This window comes from Taudactylus pleione, unplaced genomic scaffold, assembly GCF_031769625.1.
Source record: "Taudactylus pleione unplaced genomic scaffold, aTauple2 ptg000174l, whole genome shotgun sequence".
Taxonomy (NCBI): Eukaryota; Metazoa; Chordata; class Amphibia; order Anura; family Myobatrachidae; genus Taudactylus; species Taudactylus pleione.
The window spans coordinates 7,966,843-7,989,108 of NW_028284576.1; the positions used below are offsets into that span (position 1 = coordinate 7,966,843).

General features: G+C 40.6%; 12 non-coding genes across 12 annotated transcripts; all 12 read right to left on the reverse strand.

Annotated features, from left to right (window-relative positions):
• Positions 1-736: 736 nt before the first annotated feature.
• Positions 737-808, reverse strand: TRNAE-CUC (transfer RNA glutamic acid (anticodon CUC)). The gene has a single exon. It is a non-coding gene; the product is annotated as a tRNA-Glu (tRNA).
• Positions 809-7,324: 6,516 nt separating this feature from the next.
• TRNAE-CUC (transfer RNA glutamic acid (anticodon CUC)) lies at positions 7,325-7,396 on the reverse strand. The gene has a single exon. It is a non-coding gene; the product is annotated as a tRNA-Glu (tRNA).
• Positions 7,397-7,923: 527 nt separating this feature from the next.
• TRNAE-CUC (transfer RNA glutamic acid (anticodon CUC)) lies at positions 7,924-7,995 on the reverse strand. Its single transcript has one exon. It is a non-coding gene; the product is annotated as a tRNA-Glu (tRNA).
• Positions 7,996-8,522: 527 nt separating this feature from the next.
• On the reverse strand, positions 8,523-8,594 carry TRNAE-CUC (transfer RNA glutamic acid (anticodon CUC)). The gene has a single exon. It is a non-coding gene; the product is annotated as a tRNA-Glu (tRNA).
• Positions 8,595-9,121: 527 nt separating this feature from the next.
• On the reverse strand, positions 9,122-9,193 carry TRNAE-CUC (transfer RNA glutamic acid (anticodon CUC)). The gene has a single exon. It is a non-coding gene; the product is annotated as a tRNA-Glu (tRNA).
• Positions 9,194-10,354: 1,161 nt separating this feature from the next.
• Positions 10,355-10,426, reverse strand: TRNAE-CUC (transfer RNA glutamic acid (anticodon CUC)). The gene has a single exon. It is a non-coding gene; the product is annotated as a tRNA-Glu (tRNA).
• Positions 10,427-12,186: 1,760 nt separating this feature from the next.
• TRNAE-CUC (transfer RNA glutamic acid (anticodon CUC)) lies at positions 12,187-12,258 on the reverse strand. The gene has a single exon. It is a non-coding gene; the product is annotated as a tRNA-Glu (tRNA).
• Positions 12,259-13,373: 1,115 nt separating this feature from the next.
• Positions 13,374-13,445, reverse strand: TRNAE-CUC (transfer RNA glutamic acid (anticodon CUC)). Its single transcript has one exon. It is a non-coding gene; the product is annotated as a tRNA-Glu (tRNA).
• A 2,324-nt stretch (positions 13,446-15,769) lies between these two features.
• On the reverse strand, positions 15,770-15,841 carry TRNAE-CUC (transfer RNA glutamic acid (anticodon CUC)). Its single transcript has one exon. It is a non-coding gene; the product is annotated as a tRNA-Glu (tRNA).
• Positions 15,842-18,165: 2,324 nt separating this feature from the next.
• On the reverse strand, positions 18,166-18,237 carry TRNAE-CUC (transfer RNA glutamic acid (anticodon CUC)). Its single transcript has one exon. It is a non-coding gene; the product is annotated as a tRNA-Glu (tRNA).
• Positions 18,238-18,764: 527 nt separating this feature from the next.
• On the reverse strand, positions 18,765-18,836 carry TRNAE-CUC (transfer RNA glutamic acid (anticodon CUC)). Its single transcript has one exon. It is a non-coding gene; the product is annotated as a tRNA-Glu (tRNA).
• A 1,161-nt stretch (positions 18,837-19,997) lies between these two features.
• On the reverse strand, positions 19,998-20,069 carry TRNAE-CUC (transfer RNA glutamic acid (anticodon CUC)). Its single transcript has one exon. It is a non-coding gene; the product is annotated as a tRNA-Glu (tRNA).
• Between the last annotated feature and the right edge of the window lie 2,197 nt (positions 20,070-22,266).

Genomic DNA, 22,266 nt, shown 5'->3' on the forward strand with positions numbered 1-22,266 from the left:
CTCTTTGTTATCAATTTCCATTGTCTGTTTTGACATCTCACTGTTGCTCAAGTATTAGAAATGATGCGCGGAACTGAAAGTGCATCATTTCTTTGAAAGGTTGGTGTTTTTGGCAAAAATACTCCGAGGACCTCACTTTCCCTGACCAGGAATCGAACCCGAGCCGCGGCGGTGAGAGCGCCGAATCCTAGCCACTAGACCATCAGGGAGGGATGGTTTAGTTTGACACTCCATGAAAGAAAAGGAAGTTTCCTGAATGAAGTCCAAAGCAATGGAATGTGAGGGAGTGGGCTACTAGGAATCAGTTTTAGAAGGAAGGAGAGTAAAAATGGTTGTGCATAGCAGTCTTAAATTACACCACACAGCAGCTTTACCTGATGGATGTATAGTACTGGCACGAAAAAATTATTTTGAGGAGCTAGACGTTGAGTGTCCCTGGCTCCATGATAAATTGTTCCGGTGCTAAAGAAAGAAGACCTTAATGATTCAGATATCAAATATGGTCTAATTGGTTCTGATGAAAAAAATACTTTTGTACAAGAGCACAAGTCTTTTAGTAGGTAACTGAAAAATATTCACTAAGAAAGGAAGATAGCTGACTCTTTGTTATCAATTTCCATTGTCTGTTTTGACATCTCACTGTTGCTCAAGTATTAGAAATGATGCGCTGAACTGAAAGTGCATCATTTCTTTGAAAGGTTGGTGTTTTGGGCAAAAATACTCCGAGGACCTCACTTTCCCTGACCAGGAATTGAACCCGGGCCGCGGCGGTGAGAGCGCCGAATCCTAGCCACTAGACCATCAGGGAGGGATGGTTTAGTTTGACACTCCATGAAAGAAAAGGAAGTTTCCTGAATGAAGTCCAAAGCAAAGGAATGTGAGGGAGTGGGCTACTAGGAATCAGTTTTAGAAGGAAGGAGAGTAAAAATGGTTGTGCATAGCAGTCTTAAATTACACCACACAGCAGCTTTACCTGATGGATGTATAGTACTGGCACGAAAAAATTATTTTGAGGAGCTAGACGTTGAGAGTCCCTGGCTCCATGATAAATTGTTCTGGTGCTAAAGAAAGAAGACATTAATGATTCAGATATCAAATATGGTCTAATTGGTTCTGATGAAAAAAATACTTTTGTACAAGAGCACAAGTCTTTTAGTAGCTAACTGAAAAATATTCACTAAGAAAGGAAGATAGTTGACTCTTTGTTATCAATTGCCATTGTCTGTTTTGACAACTCACTGTTGCTCAAGTATTAGAAATGATGCGCTGAACTGAAAGTGCATCATTTCTTTGAAAGGTTGGTGTTTTTGGCAAAAATACTCCGAGGACCTCACTTTCCCTGACCAGGAATCGAACCCGAGCCGCGGCGGTGAGAGCGCCGAATCCTAGCCACTAGACCATCAGGGAGGGATGGTTTAGTTTGACACTCCATGAAAGAAAAGGAAGTTTCCTGAATGAAGTCCAAAGCAATGGAATGTGAGGGAGTGGGCTACTAGGAATCAGTTTTAGAAGGAAGGAGAGTAAAAATGGTTGTGCATAGCAGTCTTAAATTACACCACACAGCAGCTTTACCTGATGGATGTATAGTACTGGCACGAAAAAATTATTTTGAGGAGCTAGACGTTGAGTGTCCCGGCCTCCATCATAAATTGTTCTGGTGCTAAAGAAAGAAGACATTAATGATTCAGATATCAAATATGGTCTAATTGGTTCTGATGAAAAAAATACTTTTGTACAAGAGCACAAGTCTTTTAGTAGCTAACTGAAAAATATTCACTAAGAAAGGAAGATAGCTGACTCTTTGTTATCAATTTCCGTTGTCTGTTTTGACAACTCACTGTTGCTCAAGTATTAGTAATGATGCGCTGAACTGTAAGCGCATCATTCTTTGAAAGGTTGGTGTTTTTGGCAAAAATATTCCGAGTACCTCACTTTCCCTGACCGGGAATCGGATCCAGGCCGCGGCGGTGAGAGCGCCGAATCCTAGCCACTAGACCACCAGGGAGGGATGGTTTAGTTTGACACTCCATGAAAGAAAAAGAAGTTTCCTGAATGAAGTCCAAAGCAATGGAATGTGAGGGAGTGGGCTACTAGGAATCAGTTTTAGAAGGAAGGAGAGTAAAAATGGTTGTGCATAGCAGTCTTAAATTACACCACACAGCAGCTTTACCTGATGGATGTATAGTACTGGCACGAAAAAATTATTTTGAGGAGCTAGACGTTGAGAGTCCCTGGCTCCATGATAAATTGTTCTGGTGCTAAAGAAAGAAGACCTAAATGATTCAGATATCAAATATGGTCTAATTGGTTCTGATGAAAAAAATACTTTTGTACAAGAGCACAAGTCTTTTAGTAGCTAACTGAAAAATATTCACTAAGAAAGGAAGATAGCTGACTCTTTGTTATCAATTTCTGTTGTCTGTTTTGACAACTCACTGTTGCTCAAGTATTAGAAATGATGCGCTGAACTGAAAGTGCATCATTTCTTTGAAAGGTTGGTGTTTTTGGCAAAAATACTCCGAGGACCTCACTTTCCCTGACCAGGAATCGAACCCGAGCCGCGGCGGTGAGAGCGCCGAATCCTAGCCACTAGACCATCAGGGAGGGATGGTTTAGTTTGACACTCCATGAAAGAAAAGGAAGTTTCCTGAATGAAGTCCAAAGCAATGGAATCTGAGGGAGTGGGCTACTAGGAATCAGTTTTAGAAGGAAGGAGAGTAAAAATGGTTGTGCATAGCAGTCTTAAATTACACCACACAGCAGCTTTACCTGATGGATGTATAGTACTGGCACGAAAAAATTATTTTGAGGAGCTAGACGTTGAGTGTCCCTGGCTCCATGATAAATTGTTCCGGTGCTAAAGAAAGAAGACCTTAACGATTCAGATATCAAATATGGTCTAATTGGTTCTGATGAAAAAAATACTTTTGTACAAGAGCACAAGTCTTTTAGTAGCTAACTGAAAAATATTCACTAAGAAAGGAAGATAGCTGACTCTTTGTTATCAATTTCCATTGTCTGTTTTGACATCTCACTGTTGCTCAAGTATTAGAAATGATGCGCTGAACTGAAAGTGCATCATTTCTTTGAAAGGTTGGTGTTTTTGGCAAAAATATTCCGAGGACCTCACTTTCCCTGCCCGGGAATCAAACCCGGGCCGCGGCGGTGAAAACGCTGAATCCTAGCCACTAGACCACCAGGGAGGGATGGTTTAGTTTGACACTCCATGAAAGAAAAGGAAGTTTCCTGAATGAAGTCCAAAGCAATGGAATGTGAGGGAGTGGGCTACTAGGAATCAGTTTTAGAAGGAAGGAGAGTAAAAATGGTTGTGCATAGCAGTCTTAAATTACACCACACAGCAGCTTTACTTGATGGATGTATAGTACTGGCACGAAAAAATTATTTTGAGGAGCTAGACGTTGAGAGTCCCTGGCTCCAGAATAAATTGTTCTGGTGCTAAAGAAAGAAGACATTAATGATTCAGATATCAAATATGGTCTAATTGGTTCTGATGAAAAAAATACTTTTGTACAAGAGCACAAGTCTTTAAGTAGCTAACTGAAAAATATTCACTAAGAAAGGAATATAGCTGACTCTTTGTTATCAATTTCCATTGTCTGTTTTGACAACTCACTGTTGCTCAAGTATTAGAAATGATGCGCTGAACTGAAAGTGCATCATTTCTTTGAAAGGTTGGTGTTTTTGGCAAAAATATTCCGAGGACCTCACTTTCCCTGACCAGGAATCGAACCCGGAACGTGGTGGTGAGAGCGCCGAATCCTAGCCACTAGACCACCAAGGAGGGATGGTTTAGTTTGACACTCCATGAAAGAAAAGGAAGTTTCCTGAATGAAGTCCAAAGCAATGGAATGTGAGGGAGTGGGCTACTAGGAATCAGTTTTAGAAGGAAGGAGAGTAAAAATGGTTGTGCATAGCAGTCTTAAATTACACCACACAGCAGCTTTACCTGATGGATGTATAGTACTGGCACAAAAAAATTATTTTGAGGAGCTAGACGTTGAGTGTCCCTGGCTCCATGATAAATTGTTCTGGTGCTAAAGAAAGAAGACATTAATGATTCAGATATCAAATATGGTCTAATTGGTTCTGATGAAAAAAATACTTTTGTACAAGAGCACAAGTCTTTAAGTAGCTAACTGAAAAATATTCACTAAGAAAGGAATATAGCTGACTCTTTGTTATCAATTTCCATTGTCTGTTTTGACAACTCACTGTTGCTCAAGTATTAGAAATGATGCGCTGAACTGAAAGTGCATCATTTCTTTGAAAGGTTGGTGTTTTTGGCAAAAATATTCCGAGGACCTCACTTTCCCTGACCAGGAATCGAACCCGGGACGCGGTGGTGAGAGCGCCGAATCCTAGCCACTAGACCACCAAGGAGGGATGGTTTAGTTTGACACTCCATGAAAGAAAAGGAAGTTTCCTGAATGAAGTCCAAAGCAATGGAATGTGAGGGAGTGGGCTACTAGGAATCAGTTTTAGAAGGAAGGAGAGTAAAAATGGTTGTGCATAGCAGTCTTAAATTACACCACACAGCAGCTTTACCTGATGGATGTATAGTACTGGCACAAAAAAATTATTTTGAGGAGCTAGACGTTGAGTGTCCCTGGCTCCATGATAAATTGTTCTGGTGCTAAAGAAAGAAGACATTAATGATTCAGATATCAAATATGGTCTAATTGGTTCTGATGAAAAAAATACTTTTGTACAAGAGCACAAGTCTTTTAGTAGCTAACTGAAAAATATTCACTAAGAAAGGAAGATAGTTGACTCTTTGTTATCAATTGCCATTGTCTGTTTTGACATCTCACTGTTGCTCAAGTATTAGAAATGATGCGCTGAACTGAAAGTGCATCATTTCTTTGAAAGGTTGGTGTTTTTGGCAAAAATATTCAGAGGACCTCACTTTCCCTGCCCGGGAATCAAACCCGGGCCGCGGCGGTGAGAGCGCTGAATCCTAGCCACTAGACCACCAGGGAGGGATGGTTTAGTTTGACACTCCATGAAAGAAAAGGAAGTTTCCTGAATGAAGTCCAAAGCAATGGAATGTGAGGGAGTGGGCTACTAGGAATCAGTTTTAGAAGGAAGGAGAGTAAAAATGGTTGTGCATAGCAGTCTTAAATTACACCACACAGCAGCTTTACCTGATGGATGTATAGTACTGGCACGAAAAAATTATTTTGAGGAGCTAGACGTTGAGTGTCCCGGCCTCCATCATAAATTGTTCTGGTGCTAAAGAAAGAAGACATTAATGATTCAGATATCAAATATGGTCTAACTGGTTCTGATGAAAAAAATACTTTTGTACAAGAGCACAAGTCTTTTAGTAGCTAACTGAAAAATATTCACTAAGAAAGGAAGATAGCTGACTCTTTGTTATCAATTTCCGTTGTCTGTTTTGACAACTCACTGTTGCTCAAGTATTAGTAATGATGCGCTGAACTGTAAGCGCATCATTTCTTTGAAAGGTTGGTGTTTTTGGCAAAAATATTCCGAGGACCTCACTTTCCCTGACCGGGAATCGAAACCAGGCCGCGGCGGTGAGAGCGCCGAATCCTAGCCACTAGACCACCAGGGAGGGATGGTTTAGTTTGACACTCCATGAAAGAAAAAGAAGTTTCCTGAATGAAGTCCAAAGCGATGGAATGTGAGGGAGTGGGCTACTAGGAATCAGTTTTAGAAGGAAGGAGAGTAAAAATGGTTGTGCATAGCAGTCTTAAATTACACCACACAGCAGCTTTACCTGATGGATGTATAGTACTGGCACGAAAAAATTATTTTGAGGAGCTAGACGTTGAGAGTCCCTGGCTCCATGATAAATTGTTCTGGTGCTAAAGAAAGAAGACATTAATGATTCAGATATCAAATATGGTCTAATTGGTTCTGATGAAAAAAATACTTTTGTACAAGAGCACAAGTCTTTTAGTAGCTAACTGAAAAATATTCACTAAGAAAGGAAGATAGCTGACTCTTTGTTATCAATTTCCGTTGTCTGTTTTGACAACTCACTGTTGCTCAAGTATTAGTAATGATGCGCTGAACTGTAAGCGCATCATTTCTTTGAAAGGTTGGTGTTTTTGGCAAAAATATTCCGAGGACCTCACTTTCCCTGACCGGGAATCGAAACCAGGCCGCGGCGGTGAGAGCGCCGAATCCTAGCCACTAGACCACCAGGGAGGGAAGGTTTAGTTTGACACTCCATGAAAGAAAAGGAAGTTTCCTGAATGAAGTCCAAAGCAATGGAATGTGAGGGAGTGGGCTACTAGGAATCAGTTTTAGAAGGAAGGAGAGCAAAAATGGTTGTGCATAGCAGTCTTAAATTACACCACACAGCAGCTTTACCTGATGGATGTATAGTACTGGCACGAAAAAATTATTTTGAGGAGCTAGACGTTGAGTGTCCCTGGCTCCATGATAAATTGTTCCGGTGCTAAAGAAAGAAGACCTTAATGATTCAGATATCAAATATGGTCTAATTGGTTCTGATGAAAAAAATACTTTTGTACTAGAGCACAAGTCTTTTAGTAGGTAACTGAAAAATATTCACTAAGAAAGGAAGATAGCTGACTCTTTGTTATCAATTTCCATTGTCTGTTTTGACATCTCACTGTTGCTCAAGTATTAGAAATGATGCGCGGAACTGAAAGTGCATCATTTCTTTGAAAGGTTGGTGTTTTTGGCAAAAATACTCCGAGGACCTCACTTTCCCTGCCTGGGAATCAAACCCGGGCCGCGGCGGTGAGAGCGCTGAATCCTAGCCACTAGACCACCAGGGAGGGATGGTTTAGTTTGACACTCCATGAAAGAAAAGGAAGTTTCCTGAATGAAGTCCAAAGCAATGGAATGTGAGGGAGTGGGCTACTAGGAATCAGTTTTAGAAGGAAGGAGAGTAAAAATGGTTGTGCATAGCAGTCTTAAATTACACCACACAGCAGCTTTACCTGATGGATGTATAGTACTGGCACGAAAAAATTATTTTGAGGAGCTAGACGTTGAGAGTCCCTGGCTCCAGGATAAATTGTTCTGGTGCTAAAGAAAGAAGACCTTAATGATTCAGATATCAAATATGGTCTAATTGGTTCTGATGAAAAAAATACTTTTGTACAAGAGCACAAGTCTTTAAGTAGCTAACTGAAAAATATTCACTAAGAAAGGAATATAGCTGACTCTTTGTTATCAATTTCCATTGTCTGTTTTGACAACTCACTGTTGCTCAAGTATTAGAAATGATGCGCTGAACTGAAAGTGCATCATTTCTTTGAAAGGTTGGTGTTTTTGGCAAAAATATTCCGACGACCTCACTTTCCCTGACCAGGAATCGAACCCGGGACACGGCGGTGAGAGCGCCGAATCCTAGCCACTAGACCACCAAGGAGGGATGGTTTAGTTTGACACTCCATGAAAGAAAAGGAAGTTTCCTGAATGAAGTCCAAAGCAATGGAATGTGAGGGAGTGGGCTACTAGGAATCAGTTTTAGAAGGAAGGACAGTAAAAATGGTTGTGCATAGCAGTCTTAAATTACACCACACAGCAGCTTTACCTGATGGATGTATAGTACTGGCACAAAAAAATTATTTTGAGGAGCTAGACGTTGAGAGTCCCTGGCTCCATGATAAATTGTTCTGGTGCTAAAGAAAGAAGACATTAATGATTCAGATATCAAATATGGTCTAATTGGTTCTGATGAAAAAAATACTTTTGTACAAGAGCACAAGTCTTTTAGTAGCTAACTGAAAAATATTCACTAAGAAAGGAAGATAGCTGACTCTTTGTTATCAATTTCCGTTGTCTGTTTTGACAACTCACTGTTGCTCAAGCATTAGTAATGATGCACTGAACTGTAAGCGCATCATTTCTTTGAAAGGTTGGTGTTTTTGGCAAAAATATTCGGAGGACCTCACTTTCCCTGACCGGGAATCGAACCCGGGACGCGGCGGTGAGAGCGCCGAATCCTAGCCACTAGACCACCAGGGAGGGAAGGTTTAGTTTGACACTCCATGAAAGAAAAGGAAGTTTCCTGAATGAAGTCCAAAGCAATGGAATGTGAGGGAGTGGGCTACTAGGAATCAGTTTTAGAAGGAAGGAGAGTAAAAATGGTTGTGCATAGCAGTCTTAAATTACACCACACAGCAGCTTTACCTGATGGATGTATAGTACTGGCACGAAAAAATTATTTTGTGGAGCTAGACGTTGAGAGTCCCTGGCTCCATGATAAATTGTTCTGGTGCTAAAGAAAGAAGACATTAATGATTCAGATATCAAATATGGTCTAATTGGTTCAGATGAAAAAAATACCTTTGTACAAGAGCACAAGTCTTTTAGTAGCTAACTGAAAAATATTCACTAAGAAAGGAAGATAGCTGACTCTTTGTTATCAATTTCCATTGTCTGTTTTGACAACTCACTGTTGCTCAAGTATTAGTAATGATGCGCTGAACTGAAAGTGCATCATTTCTTTGAAAGGTTGGTGTTTTTGGCAAAAATAATCCGAGGACCTCACTTTCCCTGACCGGGAATCGAACCCGGGCCGCGGCGGTGAGAGCGCCGAATCCTAGCCACTAGACCACCAGGGAGGGATGGTTTAGTTTGACACTCCATGAAAGAAAAGGAAGTTTCCTGAATGAAGTCCAAAGCAATGGAATGTGAGGGAGTGGGCTACTAGCAATCAGTTTTAGAAGGAAGAAGAGAAAAAATGGTTGTGCATAGCAGTCTTAAATTACACCACACAGCAGCTTTACCTGATGGATGTATAGTACTGGCACGAAAAAATTATTTTGTGGAGCTAGACGTTGAGAGTCCCTGGCTCCATGATAAATTGTTCTGGTGCTAAAGAAAGAAGACATTAATGATTCAGATATCAAATATGGTCTAATTGGTTCAGATGAAAAAAATACCTTTGTACAAGAGCACAAGTCTTTTAGTAGCTAACTGAAAAATATTCACTAAGAAAGGAAGATAGCTGACTCTTTGTTATCAATTTCCATTGTCTGTTTTGACAACTCACTGTTGCTCAAGTATTAGTAATGATGCGCTGAACTGAAAGTGCATCATTTCTTTGAAAGGTTGGTGTTTTTGGCAAAAATATTCAGAGGACCTCACTTTCCCTGACCGGGAATCGAACCCGGGCCGCGGCGGTGAGAGCACCGAATCCTAGCCACTAGACCACCAGGGAGGGATGGTTTAGTTTGACACTCCATGAAAGAAAAGGAAGTTTCCTGAATGAAGTCCAAAGCAATGGAATGTGAGGGAGTGGGCTACTAGGAATCAGTTTTAGAAGGAAGGAGAGCAAAAATGGTTGTGCATAGCAGTCTTAAATTACACCACACAGCAGGTTTACCTGATGGATGTATAGTACTGGCACGAAAAAATTATTTTGAGGAGCTAGACGTTGAGTGTCCCTGGCTCCATGATAAATTGTTCTGGTGCTAAAGAAAGAAGACATTAATGATTCAGATATCAAATATGGTCTAATTGGTTCTGATGAAAAAAATACTTTTGTACAAGAGCACAAGTCTTTTAGTAGCTAACTGAAAAATATTCACTAAGAAAGGAAGATAGCTGACTCTTTGTTATCAATTTCCATTGTCTGTTTTGACAACTCACTGTTGCTCAAGTATTAGAAATGATGCGCTGAACTGAAAGTGCATCATTTCTTTGAAAGGTTGGTGTTTTTGGCAAAAATATTCCAAGGACCTCACTTTCCCTGACCGGGAATAGAACCTGGGCCGCGGCGGTGAGAGCGCTGAATCCTAGCCAGTAGACCACCAGGGAGGGATGGTTTAGTTTGACACTCCATGTCAAAAAAAATACTTTTGTACAAGAGCACAAGTCTTTTAGTAGATAACTGAAAAATATTCACTAAGAAAGGAAGATAGCTGACTCTTTGTTATCAATTTCCATTGTCTGTTTTGACAACTCACTGTTGCTCAAGTATTAGAAATAATGCGCTGAACTGAAAGTGCATCATTTCTTTGAAAGGCTGGTGTTTTTGGCAAAAATATTCCAAGGACCTCACTTTCCCTGACCGGGAATCGAACCCGGGCCGCGGCGGTGAGAGCGCCGAATCCTAGCCAGTAGACCACCAGGGAGGGATGGTTTAGTTTGACACTCCATGTCAAAAAAAATACTTTTGTACAAGAAAACAAGTCTTTTAGTAGCTAACTGAAAAATATTCACTAAGAAAGGAAGATAGCTGACTCTTTGTTTTCAATTTCCATTGCCTGTTTTGACATCTCACTGTTGCTCAAGTATTAGAAATGATGCGCTGAACTGAAAGTGCATCATTTCTTTGAAAGGTTGGTGTTTTTGGCAAAAACATTCCGAGGACCTCACTTTCCCTGACCGGGAATTGAACCCGGGCCGCGGCGGTGAGAGCACCGAATCCTAGCCACTAGACCACCAGGGAGGGATGGTTTAGTTTGACACTCCATGAAAGAAAAGGAAGTTTCCTGAATGAAGTCCAAAGCAATGGAATGTGAGGGAGTGGGCTACTAGGAATCAGTTTTAGAAGGAAGGAGAGCAAAAATGGTTGTGCATAGCAGTCTTAAATTACACCACACAGCAGGTTTACCTGATGGATGTATAGTACTGGCACGAAAAAATTATTTTGAGGAGCTAGACGTTGAGTGTCCCTGGCTCCATGATAAATTGTTCTGGTGCTAAAGAAAGAAGACATTAATGATTCAGATATCAAATATGGTCTAATTGGTTCTGATGAAAAAAATACTTTTGTACAAGAGCACAAGTCTTTTAGTAGCTAACTGAAAAATATTCACTAAGAAAGGAAGATAGCTGACTCTTTGTTATCAATTTCCATTGTCTGTTTTGACAACTCACTGTTGCTCAAGTATTAGAAATGATGCGCTGAACTGAAAGTGCATCATTTCTTTGAAAGGTTGGTGTTTTTGGCAAAAATATTCCAAGGACCTCACTTTCCCTGACCGGGAATAGAACCTGGGCCGCGGCGGTGAGAGCGCTGAATCCTAGCCAGTAGACCACCAGGGAGGGATGGTTTAGTTTGACACTCCATGTCAAAAAAAATACTTTTGTACAAGAGCACAAGTCTTTTAGTAGATAACTGAAAAATATTCACTAAGAAAGGAAGATAGCTGACTCTTTGTTATCAATTTCCATTGTCTGTTTTGACAACTCACTGTTGCTCAAGTATTAGAAATAATGCGCTGAACTGAAAGTGCATCATTTCTTTGAAAGGCTGGTGTTTTTGGCAAAAATATTCCAAGGACCTCACTTTCCCTGACCGGGAATCGAACCCGGGCCGCGGCGGTGAGAGCGCCGAATCCTAGCCAGTAGACCACCAGGGAGGGATGGTTTAGTTTGACACTCCATGTCAAAAAAAATACTTTTGTACAAGAAAACAAGTCTTTTAGTAGCTAACTGAAAAATATTCACTAAGAAAGGAAGATAGCTGACTCTTTGTTTTCAATTTCCATTGCCTGTTTTGACATCTCACTGTTGCTCAAGTATTAGAAATGATGCGCTGAACTGAAAGTGCATCATTTCTTTGAAAGGTTGGTGTTTTTGGCAAAAACATTCCGAGGACCTCACTTTCCCTGACCGGGAATTGAACCCGGGCCGCGGCGGTGAGAGCGCCGAATCCTAGCCACTAGACCAACAGGGAGGGATGGTTTAGTTTGACACTCCATGAAAGAAAAGGAAGTTTCCTGAATGAAGTCCAAAGCAATGGAATGTGAGGGAGTGGGCTACTAGGAATCAGTTTTAGAAGGAAGGAGAGCAAAAATGGTTGTGCATAGCAGTCTTAAATTACACCACACAGCAGCTTTACCTGATGGATGTATAGTACTGGCACGAAAAAATTATTTTGAGGAGCTAGACGTTGAGTGTCCCTGGCTCCATGATAAATTGTTCCGGTGCTAAAGAAAGAAGACCTTAATGATTCAGATATCAAATATGGTCTAATTGGTTCTGATGAAAAAAATACTTTTGTACAAGAGCACAACTCTTTTAGTAGGTAACTGAAAAATATTCACTAAGAAAGGAAGATAGCTGACTCTTTGTTATCAATTTCCATTGTCTGTTTTGACATCTCACTGTTGCTCAAGTATTAGAAATGATGCGCTGAACTGAAAGTGCATCATTTCTTTGAAAGGTTGGTGTTTTTGGCAAAAATAATCCGAGGACCTCACTTTCCCTGACCGGGAATCGAACCCGGGCCACGGCGGTGAGAGCGCCGAATCCTAGCCACTAGACCATCAGGGAGGGATGGTTTAGTTTGACACTCCATGAAAGAAAAGGAAGTTTCCTGAATGAAGTCCAAAGCAATGGAATGTGAGGGAGTGGGCTACTAGGAATCAGTTTTAGAAGGAAGGAGAGTAAAAATGGTTGTGCATAGCAGTCTTAAATTACACCACACAGCAGCTTTACCTGATGGATGTATAGTACTGGCACGAAAAAATTATTTTGAGGAGCTAGACGTTGAGTGTCCCGGCCTCCATGATAAATTGTTCTGGTGCTAAAGAAAGAAGACATTAATGATTCAGATATCAAATATGGTCTAATTGGTTCTGATGAAAAAAATACTTTTGTACAAGAGCACAAGTCTTTTAGTAGCTAACTGAAAAATATTCACTAAGAAAGGAAGATAGCTGACTCTTTGTTATCAATTTCCGTTGTCTGTACTGTTGCTCAAGTATTAGTAATGATGCGTTGAACTGTAAGCGCATCATTTCTTTGAAAGGTTGGTGTTTTTGGCAAAAATATTCCGAGGACCTCACTTTCCCTGACCGGGAATCGAAACCAGGCCGCGGAGGTGAGAGCGCCGAATCCTAGCCACTAGACCACCAGGGAGGGATGGTTTAGTTTGACACTCCATGAAAGAAAAAGAAGATTCCTGAATGAAGTCCAAAGCAATGGAATGTGAGGGAGTGGGCTACTAGGAATCAGTTTTAGAAGGAAGGAGAGTAAAAATGGTTGTGCATAGCAGTCTTAAATTACACCACACAGCAGCTTTACCTGATGGATGTATAGTACTGGCACGAAAAAATTATTTTGAGGAGCTAGACGTTGAGAGTCCCTGGCTCCATGATAAATTGTTCTGGTGCTAAAGAAAGAAGACATTAATGATTCAGATATCAAATATGGTCTAATTGGTTCTGATGAAAAAAATACTTTTGTACAAGAGCACAAGTCTTTTAGTAGCTAACTGAAAAATATTCACTAAGAAAGGAAGATAGCTGACTCTTTGTTATCAATTTCCGTTGTCTGTTTTGACAACTCACTGTTGCTCAAGTATTAGTAATGATGCGCTGAACTGTAAGCGCATCATTTCTTTGAAAGGTTGGTGTTTTTGGCAAAAATATTCGGAGGACCTCACTTTCCCTGACCGGGAATCGAACCCGGGCCGCGGCGGTGAGAGCGCCGAATCCTAGCCACTAGACCACCAGGGAGGGAAGGTTTAGTTTGACACTCCATGAAAGAAAAGGAAGTTTCCTGAATGAAGTCCAAAGCAATGGAATGTGAGGGAGTGGGCTACTAGGAATCAGTTTTAGAAGGAAGGAGAGCAAAAATGGTTGTGCATAGCAGTCTTAAATTACACCACACAGCAGCTTTACCTGATGGATGTATAGTACTGGCACGAAAAAATTATTTTGAGGAGCTAGACGTTGAGTGTCCCTGGCTCCATGATAAATTGTTCCGGTGCTAAAGAAAGAAGACCTTAATGATTCAGATATCAAATATGGTCTAATTGGTTCTGATGAAAAAAATACTTTTGTACAAGAGCACAACTCTTTTAGTAGGTAACTGAAAAATATTCACTAAGAAAGGAAGATAGCTGACTCTTTGTTATCAATTTCCATTGTCTGTTTTGACATCTCACTGTTGCTCAAGTATTAGAAATGATGCGCTGAACTGAAAGTGCATCATTTCTTTGAAAGGTTGGTGTTTTTGGCAAAAATATTCCGAGGACCTCACTTTCCCTGCCCGGGAATCAAACCCGGGCCGCGGCGGTGAGAGCACTGAATCCTAGCCACTAGACCACCAAGGAGGGATGGTTTAGTTTGACCCTCCATGAAAGAATAGGAAGTTTCCTGAATGAAGTCCAAAGCAATGGAATGTGAGGGAGTGGGCTACTAGGAATCAGTTTTAGAAGGAAGGAGAGTAATAATGGTTGTGCATAGCAGTCTTAAATTACACCACACAGCAGCTTTACCTGATGGATGTATAGTACTGGCACGAAAAAATTATTTTGAGGAGCTAGACGTTGAGAGTCCCTGGCTCCATGATAAATTGTTCTGGTGCTAAAGAAAGAAGACATTAATGATTCAGATATCAAATATGGTCTAATTGGTTCTGATGAAAAAACAACTTTTGTACAAGAGCACAAGTCTTTTAGTAGCTAACTGAAAAATATTCACTAAGAAAGGAAGATAGCTGACTCTTTGTTATCAATTTCCATTGTCTGTTTTGACAACTCACTGTTGCTCAAGTATTAGAAATGATGCGCTGAACTGAAAGTGCATCATTTCTTTGAAAGGTTGGTGTTTTTGGCAAAAATATTCCGACGACCTCACTTTCCCTGAGCAGGAATTGAACCCGGGACACGGTGGTGAGAGCGCCGAATCCTAGCCACTAGACCACCAGGGAGGGATGGTTTAGTTTGACACTCCATGAAAGAAAAGGAAGTTTCCTGAATGAAGTCCAAAGCAATGGAATGTGAGGGAGTGGGCTACTAGGAATCAGTTTTAGAAGGAATGAGAGTAAAAACGGTTGTGCATAGCAGTCTTAAATTACACCACACAGCAGTTTTACCTGATGGATGTATAGTACTGGCACGAAAAAATTATTTTGAGGAGCTAGACGTTGAGAGTCCCTGGCTCCATGATAAATTGTTCTGGTGCTAAAGAAAGAAGACATTAATGATTCAGATATCAAATATGGTCTAATTGGTTCTGATGAAAAACATACTTTTGTACAAGAGCACAAGTCTTTTAGTAGCTAACTGAAAAATATTCACTAAGAAAGGAAGATAGCTGACTCTTTGTTATCAATTTCCATTGTCTGTTTTGACATCTCACTGTTGCTCAAGTATTAGAAAAGATGCGCTGAACTGAAAGTGCATCATTTCTTTGAAAGGTTGGTGTTTTTGGCAAAAATATTCCGAGGACCTCACTTTCCCTGACCGGGAATCGAAACCAGGCCGCGGAGGTGAGAGCGCCGAATCCTAGCCACTAGACCACCAGGGAGGGATGGTTTAGTTTGACACTCCATGAAAGAAAAAGAAGATTCCTGAATGAAGTCCAAAGCAATGGAATGTGAGGGAGTGGGCTACTAGGAATCAGTTTTAGAAGGAAGGAGAGTAAAAATGGTTGTGCATAGCAGTCTTAAATTACACCACACAGCAGCTTTACCTGATGGATGTATAGTACTGGCACGAAAAAATTATTTTGAGGAGCTAGACGTTGAGAGTCCCTGGCTCCATGATAAATTGTTCTGGTGCTAAAGAAAGAAGACATTAATGATTCAGATATCAAATATGGTCTAATTGGTTCTGATGAAAAAAATACTTTTGTACAAGAGCACAAGTCTTTTAGTAGCTAACTGAAAAATATTCACTAAGAAAGGAAGATAGCTGACTCTTTGTTATCAATTTCCGTTGTCTGTTTTGACAACTCACTGTTGCTCAAGTATTAGTAATGATGCGCTGAACTGTAAGCGCATCATTTCTTTGAAAGGTTGGTGTTTTTGGCAAAAATATTCGGAGGACCTCACTTTCCCTGACCGGGAATCGAACCCGGGCCGCGGCGGTGAGAGCGCCGAATCCTAGCCACTAGACCACCAGGGAGGGAAGGTTTAGTTTGACACTCCATGAAAGAAAAGGAAGTTTCCTGAATGAAGTCCAAAGCAATGGAATGTGAGGGAGTTGGCTACTAGGAATCAGTTTTAGAAGGAAGGAGAGCAAAAATGGTTGTGCATAGCAGTCTTAAATTACACCACACAGCAGCTTTACCTGATGGATGTATAGTACTGGCACGAAAAAATTATTTTGAGGAGCTAGACGTTGAGTGTCCCTGGCTCCATGATAAATTGTTCCGGTGCTAAAGAAAGAAGACCTTAATGATTCAGATATCAAATATGGTCTAATTGGTTCTGATGAAAAAAATACTTTTGTACAAGAGCACAACTCTTTTAGTAGGTAACTGAAAAATATTCACTAAGAAAGGAAGATAGCTGACTCTTTGTTATCAATTTCCATTGTCTGTTTTGACATCTCAATGTTGCTCAAGTATTAGAAATGATGCGCTGAACTGAAAGTGCATCATTTCTTTGAAAGGTTGGTGTTTTTGGCAAAAATATTCCGAGGACCTCACTTTCCCTGCCCGGGAATCCACCCCGGGCCGCGGCGGTGAGAGCACTGAATCCTAGCCACTAGACCACCAAGGAGGGATGGTTTAGTTTGACACTCCATGAAAGAATAGGAAGTTTCCTGAATGAAGTCCAAAGCAATGGAATGTGAGGGAGTGGGCTACTAGGAATCAGTTTTAGAAGGAAGGAGAGTAATAATGGTTGTGCATAGCAGTCTTAAATTACACCACACAGCAGCTTTACCTGATGGATGTATAGTACTGGCACGAAAAAATTATTTTGAGGAGCTAGACGTTGAGAGTCCCTGGCTCCATGATAAATTGTTCTGGTGCTAAAGAAAGAAGACATTAATGATTCAGATATCAAATATGGTCTAATTGGTTCTGATGAAAAAACAACTTTTGTACAAGAGCACAAGTCTTTTAGTAGCTAACTGAAAAATATTCACTAAGAAAGGAAGATAGCTGACTCTTTGTTATCAATTTCCATTGTCTGTTTTGACAACTCACTGTTGCTCAAGTATTAGAAATGATGCGCTGAACTGAAAGTGCATCATTTCTTTGAAAGGTTGGTGTTTTTGGCAAAAATATTCCGACGGCCTCACTTTCCCTGAGCAGGAATTGAACCCGGGACACGGTGGTGAGAGCGCCGAATCCTAGCCACTAGACCACCAGGGAGGGATGGTTTAGTTTGACACTCCATGAAAGAAAAGGAAGTTTCCTGAATGAAGTCCAAAGCAATGGAATGTGAGGGAGTGGGCTACTAGGAATCAGTTTTAGAAGGAAGGAGAGTAAAAACGGTTGTGCATAGCAGTCTTAAATTACACCACACAGCAGTTTTACCTGATGGATGTATAGTACTGGCACGAAAAAATTATTTTGAGGAGCTAGACGTTGAGAGTCCCTGGCTCCATGATAAATTGTTCTGGTGCTAAAGAAAGAAGACATTAATGATTCAGATATCAAATATGGTCTAATTGGTTCTGATGAAAAACATACTTTTGTACAAGAGCACAAGTCTTTTAGTAGCTAACTGAAAAATATTCACTAAGAAAGGAAGATAGCTGACTCTTTGTTATCAATTTCCATTGTCTGTTTTGACATCTCACTGTTGCTCAAGTATTAGAAAAGATGCGCTGAACTGAAAGTGCATCATTTCTTTGAAAGGTTGGTGTTTTTGGCAAAAATATTCCGAGGACCTCACTTTCCCTGACCGGGAATAGAACACGGGCCGCGGCGGTGAGAGCGCCGAATCCTAGCCACTAGACCACCAGGGAGGGATGGTTTAGTTTGACACTCCATGAAAGAAAAGGAAGTTTCCTGAATGAAGTCCAAATCAATGGAATGTGAGGGAGTGGGCTACTAGGAATCAGTTTTAGAAGGAAGGAGAGTAAAAATGGTTGTGCATAGCAGTCTTAAATTACACCACACAGCAGCTTTACCTGATGGATGTATAGTACTGGCACGAAAAAATTATTTTGTGGAGCTAGACGTTGAGAGTCCCTGGCTCCATGATAAATTGTTCTGGTGCTAAAGAAAGAAGACATTAATGATTCAGATATCAAATATGGTCTTATTGGTTCAGATGAAAAAAATACCTTTGTACAAGAGCACAAGTCTTTTAGTAGCTAACTGAAAAATATTCACTAAGAAAGGAAGATAGCTGACTCTTTGTTATCAATTTCCATTGTCTGTTTTGACAACTCACTGTTGCTCAAGTATTAGTAATGATGCGCTGAACTGAAAGTGCATCATTTCTTTGAAAGGTTGGTGTTTTTGGCAAAAATAATCCGAGGACCTCACTTTCCCTGACCGGGAATCGAACCCGGGCCGCGGCGGTGAGAGCGCCGAATCCTAGCCACTAGACCACCAGGGAGGGATGGTTTAGTTTGACACTCCATGAAAGAAAAGGAAGTTTCCTGAATGAAGTCCAAAGCAATGGAATGTGAGGGAGTGGGCTACTAGCAATCAGTTTTAGAAGGAAGAAGAGAAAAAATGGTTGTGCATAGCAGTCTTAAATTACACCACACAGCAGCTTTACCTGATGGATGTATAGTACTGGCACGAAAAAATTATTTTGTGGAGCTAGACGTTGAGAGTCCCTGGCTCCATGATAAATTGTTCTGGTGCTAAAGAAAGAAGACATTAATGATTCAGATATCAAATATGGTCTAATTGGTTCAGATGAAAAAAATACCTTTGTACAAGAGCAAAAGTCTTTTAGTAGCTAACTGAAAAATATTCACTAAGAAAGGAAGATAGCTGACTCTTTGTTATCAATTTCCATTGTCTGTTTTGACAACTCACTGTTGCTCAAGTATTAGTAATGATGCGCTGAACTGAAAGTGCATCATTTCTTTGAAAGGTTGGTGTTTTTGGCAAAAATATTCCGAGGACCTCACTTTCCCTGACCGGGAATCGAACCCGGGCCGCGGCGGTGAGAGCACCGAATCCTAGCCACTAGACCACCAGGGAGGGATGGTTTAGTTTGACACTCCATGAAAGAAAAGGAAGTTTCCTGAATGAAGTCCAAAGCAATGGAATGTGAGGGAGTGGGCTACTAGGAATCAGTTTTAGAAGGAAGGAGAGCAAAAATGGTTGTGCATAGCAGTCTTAAATTACACCACACAGCAGCTTTACCTGATGGATGTATAGTACTGGCACGAAAAAATTATTTTGAGGAGCTAGACGTTGAGTGTCCCTGGCTCCATGATAAATTGTTCTGGTGCTAAAGAAAGAAGACATTAATGATTCAGATATCAAATATGGTCTAATTGGTTCTGATGAAAAAAATACTTTTGTACAAGAGCACAAGTCTTTTAGTAGGTAACTGAAAAATATTCACTAAGAAAGGAAGATAGTTGACTCTTTGTTATCAATTTCCATTGTCTGTTTTGACAACTCACTGTTGCTCAAGTATTAGAAATGATGCGCTGAACTGAAAGTGCATCATTTCTTTGAAAGGTTGGTGTTTTTGGCAAAAATATTCCAAGGACCTCACTTTCCCTGACCGGGAATAGAACCTGGGCCGCGGCGGTGAGAGCGCTGAATCCTAGCCAGTAGACCACCAGGGAGGGATGGTTTAGTTTGACACTCCATGTCAAAAAAAATACTTTTGTACAAGAGCACAAGTCTTTTAGTAGATAACTGAAAAATATTCACTAAGAAAGGAAGATAGCTGACTCTTTGTTATCAATTTCCATTGTCTGTTTTGACAACTCACTGTTGCTCAAGTATTAGAAATAATGCGCTGAACTGAAAGTGCATCATTTCTTTGAAAGGCTGGTGTTTTTGGCAAAAATATTCCAAGGACCTCACTTTCCCTGACCGGGAATCGAACCCGGGCCGCGGCGGTGAGAGCGCCGAATCCTAGCCAGTAGACCACCAGGGAGGGATGGTTTAGTTTGACACTCCATGTCAAAAAAAATACTTTTGTACAAGAAAACAAGTCTTTTAGTAGCTAACTGAAAAATATTCACTAAGAAAGGAAGATAGCTGACTCTTTGTTTTCAATTTCCATTGCCTGTTTTGACATCTCACTGTTGCTCAAGTATTAGAAATGATGCGCTGAACTGAAAGTGCATCATTTCTTTGAAAGGTTGGTGTTTTTGGCAAAAATATTCCGAGGACCTCACTTTCCCTGACCGGGAATCGAACCCGGGCCGCGGCGGTGAGAGCGCCGAATCCTAGCCACTAGACCACCAGGGAGGGATGGTTTAGTTTGACACTCCATGAAAGAAAAGGAAGTTTCCTGAATGAAGTCCAAAGCAATGGAATGTGAGGGAGTGGGCTACTAGGAATCAGTTTTAGAAGGAAGGAGAGTAAAAATGGTTGTGCATAGCAGTCTTAAATTACACCACACAGCAGCTTTACCTGATGGATGTATAGTACTGGCACAAAAAAATTATTTTGAGGAGCTAGACGTTGAGTGTCCCTGGCTCCATGATAAATTGTTCTCTTGCTAAAGAAAGAAGACATAAATGATTCAGATATCAAATATGGTCTAATTGGTTCTGATGAAAAAAATACTTTTGTACAAGAGCACAAGTCTTTTAGTAGGTAACTGAAAAATATTCACTAAGAAAGGAAGATAGCTGACTCTTTGTTATCAATTTCCATTGTCTGTTTTGACAACTCACTGTTGCTCAAGTATTAGAATTGATGCGCTGAACTGAAAGTGCATCATTTCTTTGAAAGGTTGGTGTTTTTATCAAAAATATTCCAAGGACCTCACTTTCCCTGACCGGGAATAGAACCTGGGCCGCGGCGGTGAGAGCACTGAATCCTAGCCAGTAGACCACCAGGGAGGGATGGTTTAATTTGACACTCCATGTCAAAAAAAATACTTTTGTACAAGAGCACAAGTCTTTTAGTAGCTAACTGAAAAATATTCACTAAGAAAGGAAGATAGCTGACTCTTTGTTATCAATTTCCATTGTCTGTTTTGACATCTCACTGTTGCTCAAGTATTAGAAATGATGCGCTGAACTGAAAGTGCATCATTTCTTTGAAAGGTTGGTGTTTTTGGCAAAAATATTCCGAGGACCTCACTTTCCCTGCCCGGGAATCAAACCCGGGCCGCGGCGGTGAGAGCACTGAATCCTAGCCACTAGACCACCAAGGAGGGATGGTTTAGTTTGACACTCCATGAAAGAATAGGAAGTTTCCTGAATGAAGTCCAAAGCAATGGAATGTGAGGGAGTGGGCTACTAGGAATCAGTTTTAGAAGGAAGGAGAGTAAAAATGGTTGTGCATAGCAGTCTTAAATTACACCACACAGCAGCTTTACCTGATGGATGTATAGTACTGGCACAAAAAAATTATTTTGAGGAGCTAGACGTTGAGTGTCCCTGGCTCCATGATAAATTGTTCTCTTGCTAAAGAAAGAAGACATAAATGATTCAGATATCAAATATGGTCTAATTGGTTCTGATGAAAAAAATACTTTTGTACAAGAGCACAAGTCTTTTAGTAGGTAACTGAAAAATATTCACTAAGAAAGGAAGATAGCTGACTCTTTGTTATCAATTTCCATTGTCTGTTTTGACAACTCACTGTTGCTCAAGTATTAGAATTGATGCGCTGAACTGAAAGTGCATCATTTCTTTGAAAGGTTGGTGTTTTTATCAAAAATATTCCAAGGACCTCACTTTCCCTGACCGGGAATAGAACCTGGGCCGCGGCGGTGAGAGCACTGAATCCTAGCCAGTAGACCACCAGGGAGGGATGGTTTAATTTGACACTCCATGTCAAAAAAAATACTTTTGTACAAGAGCACAAGTCTTTTAGTAGCTAACTGAAAAATATTCACTAAGAAAGGAAGATAGCTAACTCTTTGTTATCAATTTCCATTGTCTGTTTTGACATCTCACTGTTGCTCAAGTATTAGAAATGATGCGCTGAACTGAAAGTGCATCATTTCTTTGAAAGGTTGGTGTTTTTGGCAAAAATATTCCGAGGACCTCACTTTCCCTGCCCGGGAATCAAACCCGGGCCGCGGCGGTGAGAGCACTGAATCCTAGCCACTAGACCACCAAGGAGGGATGGTTTAGTTTGACACTCCATGAAAGAATAGGAAGTTTCCTGAATGAAGTCCAAAGCAATGGAATGTGAGGGAGTGGGCTACTAGGAATCAGTTTTAGAAGGAAGGAGAGTAATAATGGTTGTGCATAGCAGTCTTAAATTACACCACACAGCAGCTTTACCTGATGGATGTATAGTACTGGCACGAAAAAATTATTTTGAGGAGCTAGACGTTGAGAGTCCCTGGCTCCATGATAAATTGTTCTGGTGCTAAAGAAAGAAGACATTAATGATTCAGATATCAAATATGGTCTAATTGGTTCTGATGAAAAAACAACTTTTGTACAAGAGCACAAGTCTTTTAGTAGCTAACTGAAAAATA